This window comes from Myotis nattereri (genome assembly GCF_964212035.1).
Source record: "Myotis nattereri genome assembly, chromosome: 16".
Taxonomy (NCBI): Eukaryota; Metazoa; Chordata; class Mammalia; order Chiroptera; family Vespertilionidae; genus Myotis; species Myotis nattereri.
The window spans coordinates 37,270,001-37,295,023 of NC_138091.1; positions in this window are offsets into that span (position 1 = coordinate 37,270,001).

The following is a 25,023-nucleotide window of genomic DNA, read 5'->3' on the forward strand; positions in this document are numbered from 1 at the left end:
ATTTGTTATCTTCTGAAAGATCAAGAGAAGGGTAGGTGTGATATATAGAACCCAGGGTGTGCCTTGCTTGCCATTTGTTCTAATTATTCCGTGCGCAACTCTGGGCTGGGCATTCATTGTACGGAGGGTGGGATTTAAAAAAGCAAAACAAAATAGACATCCGGATCCCCAAACTGAAAGAGTTTTCAGTCTGGGGAAACAAAATAAACATGACAGAGACAACTAGAAATGGTAGGTGGGTGACTGATAATTAAAGAACCATTAGGGCTGGTCCTGGGTAGCTTTGTGAAGTGGGTAGCATTTCACCTCTTATTTCTGTCTATGCGTGGCAGTGCCTTCTTCTCTCACCCAGAGAGATGGGAGAGGGGAGACAGGGAGAAGGAGAGAAAAACCATGAATTTGGAAGGAACCTTTGTCCCAAAGGTTTTGTCCAATCACTTTTACAGGGGAGGAGACTGAAAACTGTTTTGTCTCAAGTCAGTTACAGACATCTTTAAAAACACTAAAGCTCAGGGCTCTTGACCGCTAGTCCTATGAGACTTACACAGAGGTGGCTTCGACGGCAGGGGACAGTCACCTCTCCCAAAAGGAGGCAAGCTTAATGAATTGGTCAAATTAGGCCATTTTAATGGGCCATAGACAGGAAGATAGAACTTTTAAAATAGTTAAAGGTCCCAGAATGCATGCATAGTCTGGATACTATGCCTGTAAGATTCCAGAAAAATAAAGCATGGCCCAGAGACCCAGCCACGCCTCTTTTGGGTGCTGGTGTCTCCAGGGGGTCGAGGAGAGAGTGGCGGTGGTGGTGGTGGTGGTGGTGGTGGGTTGAGTGTGGTGTGTGCTTCAGGCCCAATTGGTATTCCCAATGCGAGGAGGCCCTCCTGGCTTTGGCCCTGGGCAAATATTCTGTTGCTTGTGTGCCCCCACCTTATTGTTTGGCTCTGCTCACCGGTGACTTCCCTGGCTTCCCTTTTCCTCACATTGGCCTGGTTTGACCTGAGGTTTGGATTTGTGCTTTGGTTCTGATACAGCCCGAGAGAGCCCTTTCAGTGACCCAGGCCGGTTCACCAGAGTTTGATAACAGGTTTGGGGCCAAAGTGCCAGCAAGGTGAAGTGTCCTTTTGCCTCCCTCTGTCCTCAGTGAGTATAGATCCCCTTCTTACCCTGCAGGAAGGGGTGGGTGATGAAAGGAAGGAAGGAAGGTCTCTGACCCAGTTCTGTACTAGGCATAATGTTTCTCCATCTACACATAACCGTCAGCATCCCATTTTGACAAGACTTAGAATACAGTCCAAGTAAGTGGCGGTGACATCTCTGTTCCCCTGCCCCTGCAAGATTCTGAACAAGGCAAAGGACAGCTGTGGCCTGAGGTTGTTCCAGATCCAGCTCTCCCTTTGCCCTCCATAATGTTTGACGGCTCTAGGTCCCATGGAGGCTGGGGAGCGAGTCTAAGAAGTCAGGGACCAGTTCCAATGCACTTGTCCCGAGTTGCTTGGGATTTGCCTGCTTTTAGGACTGAATGTCCCAAGTCCCAAGAAACCCCTCACTCTTAGGCAAACTGGTGCAGTTGGTCAGCTTCACTCTCGTCACCAGAAACCGGTGGTCACTAGACCACACGGTGATTATAAAGGTGGAGCATTTGACCTTTTCTCAACAGTAGGGTGGCCCCGCAAGTATGTGGAGTGACTGGGGAGATGAACTTGCTTTTCAAGTTTGGGCACAGGAACCCCAGTAAAACCTGCCCTTTAGCCTCTGATAAGAATCATACTTTTGGCCGGAGGCTGCACTTTCAAAGCAATAGGAGTTTATAACGACCAACCGACCGTGAGACTTGGGCTGCAGATCAGGGTGTCTCGTGAGGACCCTGGGATAACAGGCAGACACTGATGCTGGCAACGGGCCTTGGATCCCTACGCCACTGGCATGGGGCGCTACTGTACCCAAACCTCCAGCGACAGGGTTTCCGGGATGATACACCCTCCTGAACGGGCAGAGCTCCTGCACAGTCACCAGGCCTCTCTTTAAGGACAGGCTGATGGAGATGGTGAACCTGGCAGCACCTGAGTGGTTTCTCACCTGGATTTTAAGCAGCTGTGGACAGGAAGGCAAGGGTGGAAATGAGCCCATCAGTTATTCCTCCCCCACCCCCGGTTTCCTCTCCATCTCTCCCTCTGTCTACCTCCCCTTCTTCCCTCTCCATTTCTACCTTTCTTCTCTCTCCCTCCCTTCCCCTCCTCCCAAGCCCAGGAAGAATCAGAACTGTGAGGTCCCTAATGAAGCCAGAAATGACAGCAGAGTAAGTGTCTGAGTTCTCCCTGGGAGATTCACCAGCCAGTTGACTCCGGGTGTCTTAAAGGTACCACTCAACCTGCAATGATAACTTCCACCTACTCCCCAGAAGATCACATGCTATGGAAGGATCTGACAAGACTGTACAGTTATGGAATGAGTAGCATGAAAGGATAGGTGAGATTTACATAGAAAGATCGGGGGTGGGAAGATGTAACAGGTGAGGGATCCTAAGGCTGCCATCAGTGAACTGGGAGAGGTTTCAAGAACAGCCTGCATTGAAACAGATAATAGTGTTTACTGCTTTACAGTTACTAGTGTATATGTCTCATTGTGTCCAATTCCCCTTCCACTCACTTCCTCTCCTGTCAAATACAAGATCCATAAGGACAGGGCTATGTCTTATTCAACTCTGTATCCATGTTAAGTGCTTTAATTTCATATGAATTCAGAAAAAAATTCTGATAGAAATTGAAGTGAAATTTAAACACTGATTTATTAAAGTTTAGGAAATAATTCTTGGGACAAAGAATGGCCACCATATGCCCTGGCCGGTGTGACTCAGTTGGTTGATCATCATCCTGTACAACAAAGGGTCGCCAGTTTGATTCTCAGTCAGGATACAGGCCCAGGTTGTGGGCTTTGGTCCCCGGTAGGGATATGTGTGGGATGCAGCCAATTGGTGTCTCTCTCCTCTCACATCGGTGTTTCTCTCTCTCTGCCTCTTCTTTTCTCTCTGTAAAAAAAGAAAAAGAAAAAGAGAATGGCTACCATATATATAAAATTAACCCTAATGGAGCAAATTAAAGTCCACGTCAGAGTGCCCAAAATACAATTATGGATCATTTTTATATACATTTTTTCCATTTTCTTTTCAATTACAGTTGACATTCAATATTATATTATAGCGGTTTCAGCATTTACACCTTATATAAATGCTTAGACATTTATATAACAAGAGTGATTCCCCCCAATGACTCTATAACCTACCTGGCATCATACATAGTTATTACAATATTATTGACTATATTCCCTATGCTGTACTTTGCATCTCCTTGACTGTTTTTAATGACTGCCAATTTGTACTTCTTAACCCCTTCACCTTTTTTACCCAACTCCAGACTCCCTCCCATCTGAAAACATCAATTTTTTTCTGCTGTGTAAATTCATTTATTTTTTAGATTCCACATATAAGTGAAATCATATGGTATTTGTCTTTCTCTATCTGACTTACTTCACTTAGCATAATTCCCTCTAGGTTCATCCATGTTGTTGCAAAAAGCAAGATCTCATTCTTTTCCTTGGCTGAGTACTATTTTATTTTTTATATGTACCACTTCTTCTTCATCCATTTGTCTATCAATGGGCACTTAATCACTTCCATATCTTGGCTAGTGTTTTTAATGCTGCAATGAACATGGGATACATATATCGTTCAAATTAGTGTAGCATATAATTGTTCATAGTATTTTCTTATAATCCTTCATATTTTTGTGGTATGGATTGTCATTTCCCCTCTTTCACTTCTGATTTTATTTATTTGGGCTCTCTCTCTCTCTCTCTCTCTCTTTTGATATGTCTGTCTAAAGGTTTATAAATTTTGTTTATTTTTTCAAAGAACCAGCTTTTGGTTTCAAAAACATTTTCTATTGTTTTTTGAGACTGTTTTATTTATTTCTACTCTGACCTTTATTATTTCCTTTCTTCTTCTCACTTTGGGCTTCATTTGTTCTTTTCCTACCTCCTTTTGGTGTAAAGTTAAATTGCTTATTTGAACTTTTTCTTGTTTCTTGAGATAGGCCTATATTGCTATAAATTTCCCTCTTTGGCTGTGTCCCATAGATTTTGGGTGGTTGTGTTTTCATTTTCATTTGTCTGATAGTACCTTTTGGTTCTCCATGATGGTTGCCCTATAATTTAGTTGTAATTTTAAGATGGTTGTGGGAGGAGGCAAACATAGCCTTTACCTACTCTGCCACCTTGACTAGAAGACCAGTCTCTTTTATCACACATTTAATCCACATTATTAAAACTTTAAAACTTAAGTATAAAAAGTACAGGGACTTCATCAAGGTCATATACATCCTTTCAATTAACACAACTTTATCTCTTTGAAAACAGTCCACAAAATCAGAATGCAAACCATGTAAATAACAATGACCAATTTGGGGAAATTAGGAGGGTTTTGTATTCCCAGTTTCTCAGTATTATGCAGGCTGGTTCTGCATTAGGGATAGCCAGTCTTACTGCCAGTGAGCTGCTGACTGCTGGCCGAAGCATTTATTGATGATATTTCCTTACGCCTGAGCTTATGCATATCTTCCTTTTTTCTTTGGTTCCTCTTATTTTACCCCTTTCCCCACCTTCTACTCCTATTTTCTTTTTTGTCTTTCTATTTTAAAGAAACTGATTGCCTGTATACCTGCTTCCTTCTAGGTGCAACTGTCCCTGCACACAGCTCTGCCTGCCCTTTTCCTACCACCTCACTCACCCACAGCAACTGCTGCTGGTTCCCACTCTTCCAGAGGCCTGATTACTCCATTTCCTTGGAGTCAGTGAAATCTCACAACCCTCTTACTGGAGCATGTTTAAGTAGATTTGTTCTTGCAATCAAAGTTGTCTTAAGCCCCTTCCTCTTCCTTCCTCTGTTGTCGGTACCCGAAGGAATTCTCAGCCTCCATGATGTCACCCAGGACATAAAAGGCGTACCGGCCAGCCTGCATGCTTTGAAGCATGGGAATATTTGGAAATGGGTGGACAATTGGTTTAATTTTCTACTCTTTATTGGAATGTTTCAGCATCTTGTGGACAAGGCTCTGGGGCTACATTTAAACTCCTTGTTAAGACCATTAAATGGATTTTGTTGTGTGCAAAACAAGAAGGATTCGCATTGACATTGCCACTAAGCCTTGCCTATTTGGTGGGTTTAGCTGGATATAGGTGGTCAGGGATTTCTTTCTTTTATTCTCATTTTTAAGAATGACAAACTTTTAAAATTGGGAGTAAAATAGACTTTATCTCCCTAAAAGGAATGGCTGTAAAACAGCAAAGGCTTTTCCTATCTCCAGAAGGGAATTGTGGCAAAAGAATAGAAACTTTATGGGAAGTTACTGGTGTTATCAAAGGCTTTTCAAAATAGACTTGAAATGAATAGTTGTGTGCTGGTTTTATTACTGCTTTGCGAGTTTACATTTTGTTTTTTAGGTATTTTCTCCTCCCTATGAGATGGTTGCTAGGACTTGAGAGCAAATAACCTTTATTGTGTTGAATTTGGGACTAAACATAATTATCTTTTAATTTGGGTTTATAGCGCCAGTTTTTGACAGTTATATTATGAGCTTTTTGAGGAAAATTGAGCCCACATGCTGTAAGCTGCTTCCTATTCAGTTACCCTTCAAGTTATGATGTTTCTGCTCTCCCTTCCCCCATTCCTCCACTGGGCAGCCTCTGGACCAGATGTTGCTGGAGGCAAACCAGATGATCCAGTATGGGCACTGCCCAGCTCCAGCATTGTCTCCTCTGAAAAGACCCTTGTTCCCAGCCAGCATGTTTTTCTGGATGACTCCATGGACATGAGACCCAATGGATGCTGTAGTTCTCACAGAGGAAAATGGTGAGTAAACAGAAGTTTTGTATATTGAGTCAATATTTCTAGTAAACTCTATGAGCATGTCAGAGAGGCTTCACCTTCATTTCTGACTGGTCTTCAGTTGGCGGCAGCACTTCTTGCCTAAACTGCCCCATAACATTTCTCTAAAGCAGCGGTTCTCAACCTGTGGGTCGCGACCCCTTTGGCGGTCGAACGACCCTTTCACAGGGGTCGCCTAAGACCATCCTGCATGTCAGATATTTACATTACGATTCATAACAGTAGCAACATTACAGTTATGAAGTAGCAACGAAAATAATGTTATGATTGGGTCACAACATGAGGAACTGTATTTAAAGGGCCAGAAGGTTGAGAACCACTGCTCTAAAGGAAGGTAATGAGCTGTAAATAAACTCTTAAGTGCACCATGGGAGCACATTGCTTATAGAAATCGTTTTAAAAAATAATAACCATTTTTATCTGTTCCTTTCTAGTGCCCAAGCAGAAGTTTGGGGTCCTCTAGAAGCAGCCCTGGAAGGGTTTAAGGGCAAATGGTTTATTAGGGAGGTCATGCCAGAAAGGAGCAGGAGGTAGTGGGAGGTGATACAAGGAAGAGAAGTCAATAAAAGATATGTCTTAGGGTAGGTTACAGCAGTAGGTAGGTAAATGGGGCTCAATCCTGCTGGGATCCCTGGGAGACTGTGTACGAGACACACCTTGGATACATAGCACCTGAGGGTGAGGGAGCTGGGATATTTTATGCCGGCTCCCTCAGTTATTGATAGAGGGCTGTTTCCAGGGAGGGCGTGGGTGTTAATTTCCCATCAGGGGTTATGAAATCCAAGAAGGCTCTTAGCCTATGAGTGCTGGTGGTTGGAAGCCAAATGTAAATGGCTGAAAAGTAAATGGCCACGGGCAGGACACCAACACATCTATTATACTTCTCAGAGTATGTGGGAGGAGGCAGACACTCCACTGCTCCCAAAAGTCACTAAAATAATGACTTTATTGGTAAGTGCCTTCTATACGCATTTTCTGCAAATCAAAAAGGCTTTTAGAGACTTATTATTAGGAAAGTGAAGTCTTTCCCTCAAAATATTTTCTTTATATAGAAATACTAGGAAATGGAACTAGTGGACACAACCAACAGATTCGTATCAAGCCTTTTTTCAAAATGCTCCCATCCATCACTTTAAGTAGATGCAGGATATAGCAGCAAACATACAGGGCAGGGCAAAAGTAGATTTACAGTTGTGAGTATGCAAAATACAGAGTTTGTTCTTGTATTATTACTTTTTCCCCCATACAAACAACTGTAAACCTACTTTTGCCCCACCCTGTATCAACCATTATTCTCAAGACGACCTTTAACCCACCGCCAGTGGTATTCTGTGATTATCGTATGCTTTCCCCTCAGGTGCTTTTCTAACTGGCTGCAGATCCCTGGGTACCTCACGGACCACAGTGTGGCAGGCAAACCATCTGCAACTTACCCCAATGAGCGGGGGCCAAACAGAGGTATGTTACATTGTCCCTTCGACCTTGGCACCAGCTCCAAACGCTGACAACGGAAAAGTGTGATGAAACCCAGGCGTCCTAATTCCCAGGACATCTCATGGAGATCTGGAACCCCGCGTCCCTGGAGAGTCCTGCTGCTCTCTTTATCCCGAATGGCACTCTGGCAGCTGAGCCAACCATGCCTGGTGGTTCTGTTGTTATGAGGGTGATGAGTCTCTAAGTTCCGGGCATACTATCACAGAGGGATCTTGGTGAGGAGGAGAATGAAGCTCATGGAGTCTCTACTGCACACAGATGCCACAAAAGAGTGGAGCTGAACTTCCTGTGAGAGGCATATTGATGGACTGGCATTTTGGCAAAATAGAATCCAGAACAGTTCAGTATGGGTATCAGATCCATTGATGGTTTCTACTGGGATTCCTAATTCTAGTCCCTGATGTGTAATTGGTGTTTCAGAGCTGGAAAAATCTTTAAAGACCTAAAATACTGATAAGGACGCTGCATTCCAGTGAGGTTCAGTCATTTGCCCGGACTCAAGCAGCTGGTGAAGAGCTGGGCTGAGGGGAGGGAGCCAGGCTTCTCCCACTTCGCTGTGAAGCTAGTAAGTGAAAGCAGGAGGGTTGCTCATTGGATTCAGCAGAAGTAAATGTTCGGTTCCACAAAGTTCTGTGAATACCTGCTGTAGGTAGTGCAAGGCATTGTGGGAATCTGAAGAACAAGTGCCCTCACCATACCTCTCAACAATGCAGACGTGGAAAAGCAATTACACAGCCTAGCAGAAGAGTTTTATTTTATGTGGGCCCACAGGATAAACGGAGGCACTCACCCTGGAACTTATGTTCTGACGAGCCTACTGCTAGCAGCAAGAAATGCAGCCCTGCAAATCTGTGCTGGGACATGGGGCTTTCGGGGAGACAGAGGGGAGAGGAGCTGACGTCCATGTACAGTATGATAAGGGCGTAAATGCCCCAAACTTCTCAGTCCTCCCTTGACCCAGACGACCGTGAGGGTTGAGCCAGTTGCCTGGAAGAAGATGCCCTGCCATCTGTAGCCACTGCCTGACTGCACAGACTCGAGCAGGTACCTAATCCTTCTAAGATTCCATTTCTCCAGCTCGGATAATGCTGGAAATAACAGCATCTACTGTGTTGGCCGGCATGAAGACTAAAGGAGCTCATGCAAGTCATATTCTCAGTACTCAATAAATCCTTGTCATTATTTTGCCCAGTTGCTACCTTCCGCCCCAGCCCCACTACACCTCCCCATTGCTCTACCTTTTCTTTTCTTTTTTTTAAATATATATTTTATTGATTTTTTACAGAGAGGAAGGGAGAGAGATAGAGAGCTAGAAACATCGATGAGAGAGAAACATCGATCAGCTGCCTCCTGCACATCTCCCACTGGGGATGTGCCCGCAACCCAGGTACATGCCCTTGACCGGAATCGAACCTGGGACCTTTCAGTCCTCAAGCCGACGCTCTATCCACTGAGCCAAACCGGTTTCGGCATGCTCTACCTTTTCTGTAGAGCTTTCCCACCATCACTTTCCCCCAAACTCACCTCTAACAATTTTTTTCTCCCTGTTCTCATGCACTGTCTGCCTAAGCTCTTTGCTCCTTGCCTCCCAGCTCTCTTCACCTCCTGCTTCTGTTCCCCGCTCCCTGTCTTCATTCCTTTATGCTTCCGATTCATCCTCTATCCCAGTGGTCGGCAAACTCGTTAGTCAACAGAGCCAAATATGAACAGAACGACGATTGAAATTTCTTTTGAGAGCCAAATTTTTTAAACTTAAACTCTATAGGTAGGTACATTGTTATTAACTTAATTAGGGTACTCCTAAGGCTTAGGAAGAGCCACACTCAAGGGGCCAAAGTGCCGCATGTGGCTCGCGAGCCGCGGTTTGCCAACCACTGCTCTATCCCATTTTCTTATAATTTGTGCTCTTCATCCCACCTCCCTGATTCCTTCTTTTCCCTCCTCACATTCACCCATCCTCCACCACTTTCACGCCCCCTCGCTGCCCCTTCCTAGACTTGCTCTCCCCACCCCATGTTCCATGCTCAATTAGGAACTCCATCCCCGCCCCCATCTCTCCCATTCACAGTTCCACTCCAGGAAGCGTCCTTGTTCATTGTGGCAGGCAGCCTCTGAGATGGCCACCTAGGGCCCCCACCGCCTGCTCTCCATGCCCTGTGGGCGCCCCTTGGTTTCCGTATGGCCTGGACCTAGCCACTAGATTCTGAAGACTGTGACGAAAAGGATGGGATAGCACTTCTGAGTTTAAGTTAAAAAGGACTGTGGCTTTCATCTAGGCTGCTCTTTGGCTACGAGGAAGCCAGCTGCCATGTCGTAAACAGCCTTATCGAGAGGCCCGCATAGCAAGAAACTGGTCTCCAGCCAACTGCCATGTGAGTGATCCTCCCCAAGCTGAGCCTCGAGATGACTGCAGCCCCTCTGACAACTTGACCGTGGCCTGGGAGGGGCCTCCAGCCTGAAGCCCCAGGTAAGATGCTGCTGGATTCCTGACCCACAGAAACTGAGATGATCACTATTTGTCGTCATAAGCGACGCTCCTTGGGGGTCATTTGTTGTGCGGCGATATTAAGAATGCAGAGTTGTTCTATACGGACCACCTTTCAGAGAGGTTTGTTTACCCTTCTTTGGGTCTCAGCCTCCTCGTCTGTGAGACTTGGGGGTCACATTCCAGGGTCCCAAGTCTCCTGTCCTTGAGGATGTCGTCTGTGACGTTACAACCAGGCCCATCGGTGCTACTGTTCAGCACAGGGAGCCCAGCTTAAACCTGTACGTCTTCGCATTTTGAGCTCTACATCTCTATATTTGCCTCACATTTTTCATTCCTATTATCTGAAGTCTGTTTCTAATTTCTGACAGAGTTGCTGTGGCCTATTGTGTGCCTGGCTCTGCATGACATGCCAATTTCATTTTGAAGTCACGGCTATTGTCTTTCTCTCTGCTAATCTCTCTTGTTTTGCAAAATTCCAATAGAACGTGTGAACATTGAGAGTTGCCCTTGCGCCTGATCCTGGCGCTGGATGGCCCCCAGTTGGGTGGAGGATAGACAGACAGCCTGTCTGCCACGGAGGCATCTTTTCTTGCTTAAAAATTTGCTTTCTAGATTGCAGACTCCCTTACAACTCAAGCAAAGACTGGAACATATTAAATAAAAGCACAGCTGAAATTGGATGGAAAGTCTCAGCCACTTAGATTCCAACCTCTCTTTCAGAGGGAGCACGTGGGGAAGGGGCTGGGACGTGCTGATGGATAATGGAAGGCAAGAAGACTTCCTTACCTTTCTCACACCATTCAAGTTTTAAGCGGGAGTGACATGTTTTTTCTTAAGCAGGGCCTGTAACCTCGGATCCATCACTTATGTATGGTGTCCATGGCAACCAGGCAATGGTATGGGATCCCTTCTCACTGGGGAATTCCTTTTATGGCTCATTTCCGAAACCAGCATGGCCAGTACACGAGTCTGCAGTTTCCCAGTTGCCTAGCAACCAGCGCCTATGCTCTAGTCACTGGGAAAAGCAGACAGTTTAAAAAAAAAAAAGTGTCGTCAGAATCATATGTTACATTCTCTCTACTTTGTCTCTTTAGAATAAAATAATTAGTGTGTGATAAGGATGCGGGAAAGGGCACCCGCTCCCTGTTGTTAATGCCTCCACTGCTCCTGGTGGGCTGTTGCAGGCAGGGAGAGGGAGGGAAATGTTAGCATGCTTTCGGCTGGTAATTAAGCAGCGCGAGCCATCTGCACATTGAAAGCTCTACATTTTTCACGTCTCGTGGGGGCATCAAGTAAGTACAGGGCCAGCAATCTGTGCTGCGTTCCCTCCCCCAAACCAGGAAGCCAGACTCCACCCACAGGTGTCACTGGACCATCTCTCCTTGGCTTATATTCCTGGGGGCGGGGCGGGGGGGGGGGGGAGGTGAGAGTATGTTTGTTGGGTTTTTGGTAGAAAGACAAGGAGACTATGGGGTCTCCTTGAGTTACAGCAGTGGTTTTCAACCCAGGGGGTGACTTTGCCCCCCTGGCTACATTTGGCAAGGCCTGCGGACAATTCTGGTTGTCACAACTGGTGGAGGAGGTGGGTGTTACTGATATTTAGTGGGTAGAGAGACCAGGGAGATGGCTAAACACCCTCCAATACAAAGGACAGCCCCCAGCAACAACAACAGTCTCCTACTCACGATGTCAATATGTTTGAGGTTGAAAAGCCCTGAGTAAGAGGAACCAGAATATCCATCTGTCTTGTTAAAAACCCAGCACTGTAGCTGACTAGGAAAAATGTTGACAAGGTAAAAGGTGGCACTCATCCAAATCATTCAACAGACGCAATCCCAACTGGAATTCCGGATGGCGCATGGCACGGGACTCCTCCCCTCCTGCCAGCGGTTGACTTAGCAAAAGTGTAGAGCAGAGAACCCTCTGGAGCCTGTGGCGGTGGAGGTAACCCCTGAGATTGCCTTCCTCAGAGGGAGGAGAGCAGAGAGGGCTGCCCGTCCCCCTTCAGGGAGGTGGCTTTGGCACCAGACAGATTCAGTTTCATATACTGAGTCTCTGGCCTATGCGCTCTGGGCTCTTAGGTATTCTATATCTGTGGTTGCCAACCGGTGGTCCGCGGCCTACTGGTGGTCCGTGAGGTCTGAAAGGTTGGCGACCGCTGTTCTACATAATCTCCCAGAGACTCAGTCTTCACAAGTCCAAAATGGAAATTAAAGTGGGTGTTGTGAGAAAGATGAGACAAATACGCGAAATGCCTGTCTTGATTGCGCCCTCCCACTCCCCTTCTTGTCTCAGCCCCGGGACCCACATTGTCCCCGCTCTCCTGCGAGGTACTTTGTACTTTTGAGGAATAGGAATCAATGCACCGCACCTATAATGACTAAGGCCATTTAACAAGAGCACAGGACAAAAGCACCATTTTTGGAGTTCGGGCTGGTAGTCAGAGGCTATTTTTAGGCATGAAGGCCAGAGTAAGCCTGGGCTTCAAGTCCCAGCTCCTCCATTTACCTGGCTGTGTGACCTTGAGTAGTTATTTAACCTGAGACGTTTCTCATCGATGAAATGGGGGTCATTATCCTCTCTGATGGTATTGTTGTAAGGATTAGTATGGAAAAGTGATGACTGACTGTATAGGCCATCTTACGCCTTGTTTTTAAAGGGGCACACATGGTCTTAACCCCAGATCTTTCCCACTGACACGGAGAGTAAAGCGGAGGCCAGGTGTTAGGAAGACAGCATTGGCCTCCCTATCATTTCCTCTGCAAAACTCAGACTTCCCTCAGTAACCTGGGATAGTTACAGCGGCCCTGACCTTATGTAAGCAGTTTTGAAGCTATTTCCATTTTCAGCCACTGCTACCTCTTTGTGGGAGGAGGTGATGCGTTCATACATTTAGTAACCAGTTTCCACTTGCTTGAAATGTTGAGAATATCTCAGGATACTGCCTCGTTCTAACTGGTGTGTTTTGGTCCGTATTTACATCATCCGTACCTTTCACGATTCTCTAGACTGAAGCATGCGTCCTTGTCAGCCTCCACCCTGGCCTCCTATAAAGCCCCTCCAGGCCCTCGATCATTTGAAATGGCTGTGAACTCCGTTCTTTCTCCAGATGCATCAACCAGAACTGCGCACACCTTACAAAGGTTAAGGTAATGTTTTTGTACTTTTGTTCCTTATTCTTCCTAACAATTTCATTGTTAGGCCGTTGGGGCCCTGAGTATTGGCTGCGCACTCTTGCGATGATTCCCAAGTCCTTTTTCTGGTCACAACAGCTGGCTCATAGTGGCAGCAGCTGGTTTTCCAGTTTTGACTGTTCCGTCCGAGCAGAATTATGGAATCTCACCTGGAAGCCACCACCGCTGGGAAAGATGGCAGGAGGTGTTTACTGGGCATGCGTGAGACCCCCCAGAACGTTGGGCACAGGTGCCTTATCTGGGAACAAGTGGCCCGAGCTGGAGCCACAGTCACCCCAGAGCTGTGAGCAGCTGGAGACAGGACATCCTGAGGTTTACCAGGAGGCCCAGAAGCACTCAAAGTATGTAGAGGTCAGAGCAGTGGCAAAGAGAGAGTCCGGGAGGTCAAGGGGCATCAGGCCACTGAGGGCAGGGCAGGCAGCTTGTCTGGGATGCAGGATGACAGATGGGAGATTCAAAACAGGGCACCATTGGAACCCTGAAACAAGGCAAGGTTTTACCAGGGTGGGAACTGAGCTGCAGGAGAGCAGCCTGGCTGAAAAGGGGGCCCAGCGTCGGCAGCTTAAGGCAGATCCTATCACAATGAAGCAGAAGGAAAAACAGGGAGGGAAAGAGGTGGATATCTAATTTGGGGCAAATAATTTTTTTCCTGTTCCTACGGCACTAGTGCAGGTTCCTGGAAGATCAGCTGGCTGGTCAGTTCAGGGATTCTGACTGTGTCCTCCGTGGGTATCACACCTCTGCATGGCCATGACTTTCATAAAGCTCCCACAGGCAGTGTTAATCTCTTGGGCCAAGGAAAACATGTCTGTGATCACAAAGTTTGGGAGTTTTGTAAACTACACGTCCCTCCTGGAAATTCACAGTGTACATTCGCATTTGAAAAGCTCTGAAAACTCCTGTGCTATAGAAATCCATTTGTTTTTCATTCAATGTCTCTCCAACACGGTTGACAACAGGATCTTTTGGTGACGTAAAAGCTATGAACTTCCTGTGGACACACCTTGAGAGACAATGTTCTGGAACATTCCCAGGCCCTTTACAACCTGGCCTGGCCTTGTTTCCCAACTTTGCCTTCCTTCATTTCCCTACATTCCAGCCACACTGAACTCTCCCTTGTACGTGCCTGTTTCCCATTTCCTTCTTTCTTGTGAAACAGGTGATTCATTATCTGCCCCCAAATGGGAAGAATTCTGAGCCTTCCTCACTGCACCCCCACCATCCATGTCTGTCTGTCCTTTAAGGCTCACCTAACAGGGTCACTTGATCCATCTCTGCCTCAGCCTTCCTGTTACTATAAAAAAAAAAATTCTTCTCTCTTTTGATCCCTTATGTCACACTATCTGTTATTTTTAGGGCACTTAGCACTTTTTATTTATTTAATATATATTAATATATTTTTCATTGATTTTGGAGAGGAAGGGAGAGGCAGAGAGATAGAAACATCAGTGATGAGAGAAAAGCATTGATCAGCTGCCTCCTGCACGCCCTCTACTGGGGATCAAGCCCGCAACCTGGGCATGTGCCCTGACCAGAATCGAACTGTGACCTCCTGGTTTATAGGTCAACCCTCAACCCCTGAGCCACAGGGGCCCAGCAAGGGCACTTAGCACTTTTTAATTTGTGTATGGCTGTTTACGCCTTTCTTATTAGGAGACAGAATCCATGCCTGATTCTGCTGCCCCAGAACACAGCATATTTGTAGGATTGTTCAAGGGAGCAGAAAGTATGATGCTATGACCTTGAAGATTGAAGTTTCTCAGTCCTCAGGCCAGAGATGGCAAACGTCTGGCTCACTTGTTGCCAACCCACATTCTTACCTGTGGCAAACACATTCATCCATCACAATGTGATTCCTCTGGGGCCCAGATGGCAGCTCCCCCCTCCCCCCCCCCCACCCCAATACCTCCCCTACTCTAGGCTTCTCAACACAGTGCTCCCAATAGCCAGAATCAATAGGTTAAGGTTGGCATGACAGAGGAAATCTAATTGTCACCCCTGATTTGGACTTTTCCACGAAGTGAAAGATAGGAAAATTTAGCAGGTAGAATAGGGGAGCTGTTAATACTTCTTATCAGGGATTGTCCACAACAGAAAAGAGCAATTAGCAAAACTATTCATTATACTTTCATGTTCACATCTAGTCTCAAGGCTAATTATTTGTATAATTAACCTGTAACAAAATGCAAATAATTGATGAGCCTGATTTCTTGGAATGAAACATGAGTCCTGTGAAATGTAAATAGATGTGAATTACGAACAGCTTTCCTTTACTTAGGCTTTCTAATAAGGCACTGCCTGGAAATTAAAGAAACCATTTAAGTTTAATGCCGTTTACATTTTTAAAACCCCTCAACAAAATAAAACAATATGATATGTATTTAAATGCATAGAAAAAGCACAGATTTTTTAATTCTCACTCTACCACTTTCTAGCTGTGGGACCTTGGGCAAGTTACTAATCTCACTTTACTCGTGTTCCTTATAAGCCTCAGTTTCGGCTTTTATAAAATAGGTATAATAGCAGCCCCTCGTTCACAGGATTGAGAATTAAATGAGTGCTAACTCATCTGCAAAGAGTACATAATGAATGTAAGCCATTGTTTTTACACTTTTATATTCCTTAGATTTTTTTCTTATGTGAGAAAGTGAGGGAGAGGGGATGTATATGGCTGTCTCTGCTGTAACACCATCTATGTGTTCCTGAAATACTTTTATGGTCTACAAAATAGCCTGCTGAAAATAGCTGGCTGCTGGGGGAAGAAAATAGGGTTGGGGCAGACCACTCCAAACCTATACAACTTTGTAACCAGGGCCCTAGCAAAAACATTTTAGTTTTTGTCAAAACTAAAATATCAGCCCCACTCAACCTTACATTACACAAACATGTGCATGCTGTATCCCAACCTTGAACCCTCAGGTTCCTGGGGCTTCTTTTTGATATAAAAGTCCTGGGGGACATTCATTCTAACGACCTTTTTCATTAAAATTAAACATCCCACTTAAGGAGTAGTGTTCTTCACTACTCTGTCATTCTAGTTTAACGGGAAATGTCTTTGTAGCTGCTTCATCTGCAAAAAAGCTGGACATGAGGGTAACACGGTGATTCTTAAAAGTCACTAAGTTCGTCACTTTCTGTGGCTAAAGAAGGAAGCTGTGTGCATTCTCAGCTTTTCCTTCAGGCCTTCAGAGAATGCTAAGGTTTCCTCTTTTTGAAAGAGGTAATTGCTGTGAGAAAGCTTGCCTCTGGTTGTTTCAAAACATTAACATGCTAGGAAAAATATTGCGTAGGAACCGATATGGCTTCCATGTTCTACCAATTCCCCATGTACCCATGGCATGTGCGGTCATCCATCGTGAAGAAGCACATGTAGCAAAACAGTTTGTATTGCATATCTCCTACCAGTTGCTGTGGTAGGAGCTAAATATAAACCATGTGATTTATATCTGCCCATTAATCTATGTAGTAGCTTCCCTTATCTCTGATAAGTCTCAGGGGCATTGAATAACTTGCCTAAGGTCACAGATTTTAAGTAGCAAAGCCAGGGTTCCTAGCTGGAATCCAACTAACTACAAAACTCATGCTTTTAGAGACCGGACTAATCCCTTAAATGTGGATGGAGGCAGGAAAGAAGACAGACACACTGGCTGTGGTGATGAGTGAAAGCCTGATTTCCAACTCCACAAATCACTAACATTTCATCTAATTTAATCCTCACAACAATCTTTACCACCACTTCAGAGATGAAGAAATTGAAGCTCAGGATATAAACCTAGCCCTAGCTGGTTCCTAAACTGGGGTGTTTCTCCCTACATCCTATTTATGTTTGTCTCTGATTAAAGACACCATCCCTTAATATCACAATGAGCCTGTTTGCTAGTTTTTAAAAAGTTATGTGACTTGAGCATCCTATTCACCCATTGTCTCATGTGATGAATTTCACTGTGTCTATTTACTTCACCAGGAAGCACAAAGAGTCCCAAACAAAATGAATTCAAAGAGGCCCCCACCAAGACACACGATAATTAAAATGCCAAAGGTTAAAGATAAAGAGAGAATCTTAAAGGCAGCGAGAGAAAAGCAGTTAGTTACCTACAAGGTAGCTCCCACAAGACTGTGATCTGCTTATTCAAAAGAAACTTTGCAACCAGAAGGGAGTGACATGAAATATTCAAAGTGATGAAAAGTAAAAAATTAAACCAAGGTCACCTAAACAAGGCTGTCATTTAGAATCAAAGGAGAGATAGTTTTCCAAGGGGGAAAAAAACACTGAGTTAAGCATTATTCTACCAGTATTATAAGAAATGATAAAGGGACTTCTTTAAGCAGAAAAGAAATGATAAAATAATGTGAATCAGAAAATATTGGAAAAGAAAAAAATTCTCATTAACAAAGGTAATAACTTAGTAAAAACTGGATCAATCAACTATAAAGCTAATACAAAGGATAAAGGCAAAAGTAGGAAGATCATGTGTAATCATAACAGTCCAGTATACACACACACACACACACACACACACACACACAATCATTAAAAAATAACATAAATGTGGAGGGGTGAGTAAAAATTTTAATGGTTTTAGAAAGTGTTGGAACTTAAACAACCATCAACTTAAAATAGACTGCTATAAACATAGTTTTGTGTATAGGAAGCACATGGTAACCACAAACAAAAAACCTACAAAAGGCATACAAGAAATAGAGAAAGGAATCCAAACACAACTCTACAGAAAGTCATCAGCATACCAGAAAAGAGAGCAAGAGCATAAGAAAGGGAACGAGTAATATAAAAACGATCAGAAAACAATAAATTGAAATAACTACATATCTATCAGTAATTACTTTAAATGTAGAAGGAAGGAAATAAAGATCAGAGTGGAAATAAAAGATATAGCGTCTAAAAAAAAAACAAACACAATAGAAAAGATCAATGAAACCAAGAGCTGGTTCTTTTAAAAAATAAACAAAATTGATAAACCTTTAGCCAGACTCATCAAGAAAAAAAAGAGAGAGAGCCCAAATAAATAAAATCAAAATGAAAGGAAATGACAACTAGCACTACAGAAATACAAGGGGTTATAAGAAAATACTATGAACAATTATGGTATAGCAAATTAACTGGACAACCTAGAAAAAATAGATAAATTCCTAGAAGAATACAGTCTCCCAAGACTGAATCAGGAAAAATAGACCAATAATTTCTAACAAAATCAAACTCTAAATCAAAAACTCCCACAAACTAAAGCCCTGGACCAGATGGCTTCACAGGTGAATTTTGCCAAACATTCAAAGAAGAATTAATACTTACCCTTTGCAAACTATTACAAAAAAGTAAAGTGCAGGGAAAGCTTCCAAACTCATTTCACAAGGCCAGCATTACCCTGATACCAAGGCCGAAAATGATACTACGAGATAAGAAAACCACAGGCCAATATTCCTGTGGACACAAATGCAAAAGTTCACAATAAAATATGAGCAAACCAAATTCAGCAGCATATTAAAGGGAATCATTCACAATGACCAAGTGGGATTCTCTCTGGGATACAAGGATGGTTCAACATATGCAAATCAATGTGATACATCACATTAATATAATTAAAGAGAAAATTATCATGATCATCTCAATAGAGGTAGAAAAAACATTTGACAGAAATCAGCATCCATTCACGATAAAGACTCTTAACAAATTAGGTATTGAAAGAATGCACCTCAACATAATAACATCTATTAGATATGACAAGCCTACAGCTTATATCATAGTCAATGGGGAAAGATTGAAAGCTTTTCCTCTAAGATCAGGAATAAGACCAGGGTGCCCATTCTCACCACTCCTATTCAACATTGTCCTGGAAAGTCCTAGCCAGAGTTAATAAAGCTATTAACCTGCATGCTTTTTTTTCCCAAAAGAACAACTTAAGCTTACTTTTGCCCCACCCTGTATATGATCAATTAGTTTATGACAAAATAGCCAAAAATATACAATGGGGAAAGGACAGTTTTCTCAATACATGGTGCAGGGAAACTGGACAGTTAAAGAATGAAATTGGACCACTATCTTGCACCATACACAAAAATTAACTCAAAATGAGTTAAAGTCTTAAACATAAGACTTGAACCATAACACTCTTAAAGCAGGTGGTAAGCTTCTTTGACATCAGTATCGGTGATAAAAATTCTACTGGATTTGGCAACAAAAGCAAAAATCAACAAGTGGGACTACATCAAACTAAAAAGTGTCTGCACAGTAAAGAAAACCAACAAAATGAAAAGCAACCTACAGAATGGAAAAGTATTTTTACAGATCAAGTCTCCAGCAGTTTACTATTCAAAGTATATAAAGAACTCATACAACTCTTTAGCAAAAGAAAAAAACACACAATTTGATTAAAAAGTGGACAGAGGCCCTAACCAGTTTGGCTCAGTGGATAGGGGGTCAGCCTGCAGACTGAAGGGTCCCAGGTTCGATTCCGGTCAAGGGCATGTACCTTGGTTGCGGGCACATCCCCAGTGGGGACTGTGCTGGAGGCAGCTGATCAATGTTCCTCTCTCGTCGATGTTTCTAACCCTCCCTCTCCCTTCCTCTCTGTAAAAAATCAATAAAATATATATATTTTTTAAAAAAGTGGACAGAGGATCTAATAGACATTTCACCAGGGAAGACATAAAGATGACCAACAGGTTCATGAAAAAGTGCTCAATCTCTCTAATTATGGAAACGCAAATGAAAACCACAATGAGTTATCACCTCACACCATTTAGAATGATCATCATCAGAGACAAAAAATTAGTGTTGGCGAAGATGTGGAGAAAAGGGAACGCTGTGCATTGCTCATGGAAATGTATTTTGGTGCAGCCACGATGGAAAACAGTATGGAGGTTCCTCAAAAAATTAAAAATAGAGCTACCATGTGATCCAGTAATTCCACTGCTGGGTATTCATCCCAAGAAAAGGAAACCATTAACTCGAAATGGCATATGCACCCCCCATGTTCATTGCAGCCCTATTTATAATAGCCAAGATGTGGAAACAACATGTGTCCATCGATGTGTAACACCACATTTTGAGTAACAAAGGAATAATAGAATGAAGAGTGTAAGCTTTGAAATCTGGCAGAACTGAGTTTGAATGCTGATTTACACTTATTAATTGATGTCTTCAACAAAAAAGTTATTTAATTTTTCTTAGCCCCGATTTCTTATTAATAAAACACTGTATATTAAATAAAAAATAATAGAAACGATTTTATGAGATAATACTGTCTGGCACATATTAAGTATTACATATTCTCTTCCTCATAACTCAGAATATCTGACCTACAGAATACTGACTCGGTACTAGACTCAAACCAAAGATCTAGAGTTTTTGTCTATGGTCTAATCCAGCCGTGGGCAAACTACGGCCCGCACGTTGAAATGAATAAAACTAAAAAAAAAAAAAAGACCGTACCCTTTTATGTAATAATGTTTACTTTGAATTTATATTAGTTCACACAAACACTCCATCCATGCTTTTGTTCCGGTCCTCCGTCCAGTGTAAGAACCCATTGTGGCCCTCGAGTCAAAAAGTTTGCCCACCCCTGGTCTAATCACTGATACCTTACCTTGAATCTTCTCAAACTGTTCGATAGAGATGTTCTTCAGTGTTCTATGATTAAATAAATTTGGGAAACACCCCTATAGTTTATTTCCCTTAGAGATTCATAATGCACATGAACATTTTTAAAAACTATGCATTAAGAAATCTGTATAATTTTAAGATACTGTATTTTTCATTTGTAGAATTTCCATTTTTTAGTAGTTTCTATTTTTCTGCTGAGATTTTATATGTTTACAGCCACTGTGAGCATATTTTCTTTGACATCATTGAGTTAGTTATAATGGCTGTTTTAAAATTCTTGTCTGCTAATACCATTATCTGAGTCAACTAGGGGGTGTCTGTGTTAATGATCATTTCTCTTTAATAGGAGTCACACTTTCCTACTTTGTATTTGGAATAATTTTGGATTGCGCCCTGGATATTGCAAATGATACATTATAGGAACTCTCAATTCTACTATATTCCTTTAAAGAGTTTTCAGTTTTTGTTTCAGCGGAAAGATAACACCGCTGAATTCAATCTGCAAACTCTATGGTCCCTGAGAAGGGCATCACCTAAAGTCTCAGCTTATTTTTTCAGTCTTTGCTGGGCTACTTGGCGTCTGTCCCATGCATGCTTGGTTCAGATATCAGACAAAGACCTGAGCAGAGTTTAACATAGAATGTGGGCCTGCCCTTTTCTGATTCTCTCCTTTCTGAAATGCCTTCCATTTTCAGCTGCTGTGGTCATCCAGAATTGTCTTCTAGTTCTTCAAGTCAATCTTACTGAGTTTCTATTTGCATTTTAGCCATATTGCCTGGCATAGCTCTCTGTAGGGCCTGCTCTACAAAAAGGCCAAAAGCTATAAAAATGGGAAGGTCATCCAATGCCATTACCATCATAGAGTTGGCTCACGTTCAGAATCTGCCTGCTTTTGATCATCCTCCAGTGCTATCAAGTAGTTGTTTATATTTTTTGAGAATTACATTTTCTCAAGAATTTCGTTTTCATCTGCAGAAATGTTGGTCTGACATGAGCTTCTGGGCCATTACCAAAAACCTGTGTAATATTCTTTTATTTAAAAAAATATTTTTATTGATTTCAGAGAGGAAGGGAGAGGGAGAGATAGAAACATCAATAATGAGAGAGACACATTGATTGGTTGCCCCCTGCATGTGCCCCAACCAGGGCCGGGGATTGAGCCTGCAACCAAGGTATGTGCCCTTGACTGAAATTGAACCTGGGACCCTTCAGTTCACAGATGGCTCTGTCCACTGAGCCAAACTGGCTAGGGCCTGTGTGATATTCTTTAATCTAGCATTCCCTAAAGAGAGTCTTCATTTCGTAGAACCGTATTATTAGTATATCACAGACCTTAGGATTTCATAGAACTCATTTTGGGAAATGCTATTCTAAGATTTGTATCCCGAGAGACTTAAAAAAATGGTAATAAAACAGAGATTAGATAGTTAAAAAGCAAAATGGGTTTTGAGGGGGAAATGATGGAAATAAATGTAACATTCTATGGGGAAGAGTGGTGATTTTCTATGACATTGCTCCCAGAAATGAGGGATGTACTCCGAATTCCTCAATTCCTTTTTAACTATTAGGCAGGTGAGATCCACATATTTTTCTCAGTTCTTCTTGAACCTATTTATATTGTCACTATTATCTAACTTCACAATGGTTAAATTAAAAAAACAAAATTTTTGTACAGAAAATTAAGATCTATGATTTTGTGTTTTTTAAAACAATATTTATTTATTTTTAGAGAAAAGGGAAAGGAGAGAGAAAAAACATCAATGTTAGAGCTAAATATCAATAGGCTACCTCCTGCATGCCCTCCACTTGCACGCCCCACACGGAGGATTGAGCCCACAACCTGGGCATGTGCCCTGACCAGAAACTGAACCGGCAACCTTTTGGTGCATGGGACGATGCCCAACCAACTGAGCCACACCAGCCAGAGCCATAATTTTGTTTTGATTAAAGTCCTCAGGCCCAAAGGTTGAGAGCAGGCTATACAAAGAAGTAAATAATACCAAATACCATACAGAATCCACAACACAAAAAGGCTTGAATAACAACTGTTTTTTCTTCCCTCTCATTTTATTAGAAAAGGTAATTAAGTGAATAATTTGATATTACAATATGATGGAGGATCAGTATAGATTCAGCCTAACCTACACCTGTTTTATTCTTTAACTACAATGGATGTAAAAGTAATAAGATAAAATTAAGCTATGATAGTTATTGTTTAGAAAAATAAAATCTCAAGTAAAGTGCCTCTCTGATCATAATCGAAGATTATTTACATTATGATTTTACTGTCAAGTACATTTTATTGTATTCTCTCTCTCTGAAAATTGGTGAACTGTGTGCCATAATGGAATATAGAAGAAGGAGTTCAAGCTTGGGTTTAATAATTCTTCACCAGTGTTTTGAAAATTAAATTAGATAGCATTTATGAAGTATGTACTGAATATAAAGGACCAAACAGAATGTCTGATACTCATTAAATGTTGGTTTTCCTCTCCTGTCTGGTTTTCTGCGACTGCAAAAGAGAATTCTTTGATAGCAAACATGGGCAGAAACATTTTATTATTTTTTAAATTCAGACAGGCAGAGGAATGAAAGAAATGTGCCTTTCGGTTGATAGACTCCTATCCCAAACTGAACCGGAATTTCAAAAGAGCTGGGCCTGAACTTGTAACACTTTAAACCCAATTCCCTATGTACTTCAGGAGAACTGTCTTCCGTTGCTTACACCTGTATCGTCAAACTGTCAAAATAGCAACGCCCTACTTAAGTTATATTTATGCATGCAAATGAAGTGCTTTATATTAAATTAACTTTGGTTGCATTAGATGGAATCTTTTAGAGGAAATAAATCATTCATTAGCGCAGTGAGGAAGTTGACCTTCTGGGCACCTTCCTGAGAGTGATGTTTCATTAGCACCCGATCAGCTTCCCGGCAATCTGAGGTCTGGAGACCCTGAATGGTATCTCTCATATCCACCCTCCATCAGGCTAGAAAGCCTCGGTCCTAACACCTGGACGGTGGCTTCCTTTTGTCTGGATCCTGTGTCCCTGTTACATAGACCCATGCATCTGAGAGAAGACCAGTAAGAAGGCAGGAGCCAGGAACTGTCTCCAATGTAAGCATCCCGTAGGAAAACAAAGCCGTCCGCTCTGGTCCATTGTGAAAGAGGTCATTTGGCACTCATCCCACAAGTGGAACATAAATTTTAAAAATGGGAAAAGTGGAGTGAGACGGGCAGGGAGATGTTGATTTGCAGAAATTACCAGGCAGGAGGTTAGACCCTGTGATTAGATTTGGGTACACAAACTTTCCCAAGATTGTGAGAAAAGAAATCACCTGCTGGCCGCATTCTGCTGGTTGGATTGGGAAAGAACCCAAGACCTCTTTTTTATTTATTTATTTTTTTTAACGACAGTTACATGTGTCAGAACCAGAGGAAACGGATGATAGATAACCAAGTGTCTGGGTGCTTTTGTGAGCACCTCTTTTCTCCTGTGCTGGGCTATGCAATTACCAGAGCCCTTAAGAATGCTTATTATCAATGGGAGTAATTTCACATCCCATCCCTTTAGTGAAAAGATGTGAAAATTGATCTTCCTTCTGCGGTAAGACCGGAACCAGAACAGAGGGAACCCAGGCCTTGGAAGTAAATGTATGCCCATCATTGTTTTCATTATGTATTGTTAGCCCAGCCTCCAGGGAAATGAACTCTAGTCCCGCTGTCTTTCTGTAAACGTTCAGATGTGTTCCCAGTCTGGTGAAGTAGGCTGTCAGTTCCATTTATTGTTAAATTTTTGTAGTGACTGTCAAGAAAGGTGTTGGCAGCCCCAAAGAATATAGTTCTCTGTGTTACCCACAGACAGGGGACAAAATAATTTGACACTTACTCCCAAAGAGGAACTTGTCCTTCAAATTCAGAGTATTGTGGGGTTTTTTTTTTTCTTATGGGCTTTTTTTTCCTTTAATGGTTTCAAAGGTCTCCTCAAAAGGGCAGCAAAAATTAGCCTTAAATAGTATTTCTTGGACTGCTTTTAACAATGGCAATAAGGCCAAAGCTTCTAGTCTTGACGAGAGTGGTTTCTTACACGTTGTTTTTATCCTGCCAGAATAAGCAAGAAACTTAAAGATGTGCTTTTGTTATAGCTAAAGACCATGTTTTAGCTCCTGCAAGGACAGAATAGTATGCAAACGCGGTTATGTGTCTCTTCAGTTCTCTGCTCCTAAGGCAAAAAGTAGGTGTGTTTGTTTGTATTTTAGATAGGACTTCTGCTTTCATTAGCACAATTAACA